At 39.5% G+C, this 5,321-nt stretch overlaps 1 long non-coding RNA gene across 1 annotated transcript; it reads right to left on the bottom strand.

The window, feature by feature from the left end:
• Window positions 1–1,359: 1,359 nt before the first annotated feature.
• On the bottom strand, window positions 1,360–4,181 carry LOC144935735 (uncharacterized). The gene is made up of 3 exons (XR_013637336.1): window positions 4,015–4,181; window positions 1,850–1,976; window positions 1,360–1,524 (listed from the first exon to the last, which is right to left on the bottom strand). It is a non-coding gene; the product is annotated as an uncharacterized LOC144935735 (long non-coding RNA).
• Window positions 4,182–5,321: the final 1,140 nt, after the last annotated feature.

A 5,321-nucleotide genomic window follows, 5' to 3' on the forward strand; every position in this document is an offset into this window, starting at 1 on the left:
CCATCTTGAAATCTGTAGTGGAAAAAATATATTCATATATAGCTTCGAAATATAACTGTATCAAAAGACATATTTGAGAATTTTAAAACAGGTTTTCACAGAGATAAAGCATCAAATACACTTTGGTTTTTAAATTAGCATGAGTGGTCCCAAGCCAATGATATGTCATATACCTATGGTGGTCTCATGAGAGGATACACCACTGTTCGACTTTCCAACACAATGGTCATAATTTCGACCTAAAAAAAAGTATGCATTTACTTGATCCCTGTAAAAAATTTGAACTTGAAAATCTCTGATTGAGAGTCAAATGATCTGACTGCCAAACAACTGAAAATAAATGACATACTTTCAAACCAACCGACTCACCTTTTACAATTTTAAGTTAGTCTACTCTTACCAATCATGATGGTACATTTTCCATGTGATTTTTAACAGAATTCACCAGCTCAAGTCCACTGTATACAGTAGAATTTGTATACTATTTTAGTATTAAAAAATCTCTGAAAAATACCCAATTTAAAAGTGTGCAGATTTTCGGTAAATTCCTGGGAGCAAACTAGAATTCTGGTGAAAAGCCACACAAATAAATGAATAATACTAAATACATATATGAACCTTATGACGGTACCCCGGGGTACCATTGTACCCCGGCTCTCGCATAATAGCCGTGATGCAGTAATTTTTAGTCTGTTGATGGTCGGTGATGTGGGAATCCGACTCATCTTGACGAGCTGTACACAATGCACTATTCAAAGTAGAATTTTTCATGCTAATGTTTGGCGTTTCGACATCGCGGGGTAGCACTAATTTCGGATTGATTGGTACCCCCAATCGCGGAGTTAAGTACACCCCTGGAAAAAATAGTGTCCCAGAAATAAAATATTAAATTGCCTTGGCCATTTTGTATTATTTGGTACCCCGGGGTACAGCCATAAGGATCATATGGGCAACAAAGTTTGATAGCATTCACAAGAATGGGTCATTGTGTGCCAGCGTCACAGTCCAAATTTTTAAATATACCTGCAAATTATTCAATTGGAATCTACTTCGCAATCATCGCCCCTTAATGTGAAAACTTGGCAGGAAACCTCTTGATAAAGAGCCATTGGACTCGGTGAGGTTATCATGGGAAAGAAACTAGCTTACATGTATTATGTATTTCAGGCATTGCTTACTTAAAAACTCTAAAGAAACATTTCTCCATTTCAAGATACAGCACAATAAGAATATAATTTGGAGCAGAACATTTTTTAAAAATCCATTACTCTGTCATTACACTTTTTAAAATGCAGTGACAAAGCAATGACAAACATTCAGTTATGTACAGTAATGCATCAGAACAAATAACTTTCCTGGTTGTCAGAACGGTTGATAGAGTTGAGAGGTACCAGCTCCCATGTCAAGCCATCAGTGCCATGAGACATCTGCTGTGATGTGGAGGAGCCATCAAGGATGCTCGCTGATGAAGGCTCAGAGATTTGAGCATCCGAGACGTCAGCACCACTGGACATCCCAGGGCATCTTGTGAAAGTTTGTGAAAACAGAGCACAATGAACGGCAACCATTCTTTTCAACATTGTAATTCGTAAGTGCTTTGTTAAGTCATAACTGCATGCAAATGTTAAATTGGAGCAATGCTCACATTAAATAAGAAAAAATGAACTAGATAAAAACAATAAATGAACGCATAGCCTGCACGCTTACGTCCATTTTGGCATGTACGTGATGGGAAATGTAAAGAAAAATAAATACCTTATAAATTAATTACAAAGCACCATAATACCTTTCCACATCCATCACCAATATTACAGTTAAAGTTAAATAAAAAAAAGTGTTTACAATTTACCTGTCAAAGACTGTGACTTTATATAAAACACTCAGGTCCATCTTCTCAGTCATAATCCCCTTGCCTGCCTTGCTCACTTTACCAGTACCTTTCTGCTAGCATCCTTTGCAAGAGCATCCTGCCAAAACTGTCAAGCATATCATTGATCATTAACTTATTTTACATTCACTATAACAATCTGCAAAAGCAATTGTTAGATTTGCATAAAGTCAAAAGCTGTTAAATGTATATTTAGTATCCCCATGAATCCGTTACAACATCAACAACCACAATGTGCATAATAGTATAGGTACATTGACCGTCACAGCATAGTTGTATTTTAACACAAATGTGTATGATGTACTTTGCAGTTTGTATTATAGTACAATAGAAATCCTCTTACTAGTAATGGCCTTAAAAAGAGATTCAGATTAAAGAGAAATCACGGATAACACACTTTAACAAAAAGATGGTGGTTATCCACAAAATAAGGTATTTAATCCATAAATTTGTCTTATATTGGATTGGCCTTGCCAGATTAAAGGAACCACAAGATGGCTCTTTTGAAGATAAGAGGAGGTCTAGTGTACATGTATTCTTAGCAATGCATTTACCTACTTTACGCCGCTTCAGCGATAGTACAGACTGATCAAGCAAAAAATTAACATTGTTTGTCTCAAATAGCAAGGAAAACCCTTGACATTTTAGCCAGCTGCTCTGCTGCATGTACAGTGTATATGTATGCAATATCGCAAACAGTAAGTTAGTGTGACCCACACAAACGTGGAGATGCCTTCATACAGCAGTGGATTGACCAAGATGTGAACATGCAAATGTATACAACTTAAAAAAATATATATACATTAGTATTACATTTAGAATTAAAATGCACACATGCAGTATACAGACCTAACACAGTCCAATAAGTATATTACCTATGCATGTAAAGCCCGTTTGTCAATCCACTGATGGATGAGGCCCTCATCAGGCAGCGAGGGCTTATGGCCATACTTCACCACGCTGGTCAGTGAGGGTTGGTGAAAGTGCGGAAAATATAGAAGAGTAATGGATTGTGTTATCTGGTCGCACATTTAAGCACAGTACAATCTCTACCCAACATACTGTCCTTAGCTTGAGGTCCGACAGGATCTGGCACATTCCAAGTGATTTGATCATTGAGTACTGTGTACTCGTACACATTTGACATCGTTCATATCATATAGACTGCATAATTCAGTGCTATTTCACCATACTTCACTCAGTTCACGTTTGGTGGTCAGCATTTACATATACTTTTGCCATTGTGGTGGGGAAAATAATTGTATCCTTGAAGTTGTCATTGACAGCCCTTTGGCAAATTCACTGCTGGATGATGAAGGCCTCCCCCATGCCGCCGAAACGGATCGTCATGGATGTCTGTTCACACTTCAGCACAATCAGGGATGTCTGTTCACACTTCAGAAAAATTGTGGTGGTGTGTGGGGTTCAGGAGGCGTTCCAGGACCAGTTCAGTGATCCCCTCGCCACGGTCGGGAATCGAACTCTGGTTACTGGGTGCATAGGCGCAGCGCTAACCAATGCGCCACGGCCATATCGTCCCTTACACAGTTCATGATTGTATTATCCATGCTCAACACGACTGATAAAAACATTTTAGGTGAGAATATCGCTCGAATAATACGTCCATCTACTGCGTTAAAGTTAAACAGACGCTGTAAAGAGCTGCAGAGAGGGAAGAAAGTGCATGCGACTTTCTGCAACAAAATGTGCACGTGTTTGCTTGAGTTTCAACACCGGCATTACAATATTAACGTCGCCGTGAATTATATTATCTGGAACAGCAAAGAATCAATCGCAATACAGTACGAAAGGTCGAGTGTTTACATTGCAACATAAGGCAGCCCAAGCTAGGCCACAGGCAATGCTAGCGAACGTCTCGTCACGCGCCTGCTTTAATAATAGCAACGCCATTAAAGCGTCAACTCCACGCTCAACGCCAAGTAATCAACAGCAACAACGTATTTTAACTCTGATGAAAGAAACAGCAATACGAATCATTGTGTTGTTTTTTTAACATAACAACACAAGCATAGCATCTGGGCCCTGGTACTAGACAAGTCTGGGACTAGGCCCAAACCCTGGACGGCGTTGGTAAAGCAAAACAACCATAACAGCGGCGCGCTCACCTTAGCTAACATTCGTGCGTCCTCGTTAAAGTTGCGTTCGCTAAAGCCATTCGCATTGGTTTTTTTGTATTATTGTTGTTGTGTCCGTTCGTTGCGAAGCCGTCAGTTGAAGCCCTCGCGAGAAGGCAACGCGGCCATTGCCAGCCGCCTCGGTGCAGGGCCCACGTGACCCCGTTCTTTAATGGAGCATTGGGAGAGGTGGAGCAGGAGGGGGCTGGTAATGCTGACATTTGGCAATTGTCAAAATCAGGGCAATCCTGGTTTGTTTTGTTTTGATGACCAGAAGGAACCGTGAATTGTCCTCCAAATTCCACTAATAATTGTGCCGTGTGGTTTACGGACGGGTGGGCGAGCTGGGGGCAATGTCGAACCGTGGCGAATTCGGATTAAAGTTTCGTGAGCTGCTTGACACAAAGGCATGACAAGGTGGCACACATGTTTGGCCCAAAATTATTGCAGAGCAGCAAAATATAATTTGGCAAAAAACATTGCAAAGAAAAACAAATGCGTTAATTAAAATGAGGAAAACATTTACTATCTCGGATTTTCTGACAAAATAGTCTTCATAATGTCGAATATATGAATGTTATGTACAGTACTATACTTGCAATGCAGATTAATGCTGCCAAGTTGGTCTCGTCAAAACCAAATGATATGCACAACAAAGTTTGCTAAACAAGTGAAGATGTGAAGATATCTGTTGGAGAAACAACTGGTAAACACAGCAGATTGTGTGTGTGTAAATATGCAGACAAGAGATAGCATGTTGAAGTGCTATTGGAAGCTGAACTTGATCATGAAAAACAACGTATCGATGTACCCAAAGAATAACATTGTAATGAATGCACTATTACCTGCTCTCATATATGGTTCAGAAACATTGTCATAAAAAAATAATGAAACAAAAACTGAAGCCCCCAAAATGGGGATATGCACGATTGTAATTACATTTATATAGACCGAAAGAGGAACACGTGGATTAAAGAACATGTACAGGTTTGTGACATTCAAACATTAAAAAGTAAGTAGGCTTGGGAAAAAACACATCATGAAAAAGAATGATGGGCAGATGGTCAAGAATAATAAGGGAGTAATAGCCAAGGAGTTGAATGGATCCGAGTGGATTTTCACGCAAGAGATAGAGTGATTAAATCAGTTCATGTACATTTGTTCAGTGAACTGTTACAATGCAGCATCCTCAGAGATGGCATAATCTTGGAGAAGCCTTCATCTAGCAGCAGATTGACAAAGACTGGTGATTTCCTGCTCACAAATCGTAGTACTCTGCTCTAGTACAAAATGTGCAT

The sequence above is a fragment of the Lampetra fluviatilis genome, chromosome 14 (assembly GCF_964198595.1).
Source record: "Lampetra fluviatilis chromosome 14, kcLamFluv1.1, whole genome shotgun sequence".
Classification (NCBI taxonomy): Eukaryota; Metazoa; Chordata; class Hyperoartia; order Petromyzontiformes; family Petromyzontidae; genus Lampetra; species Lampetra fluviatilis.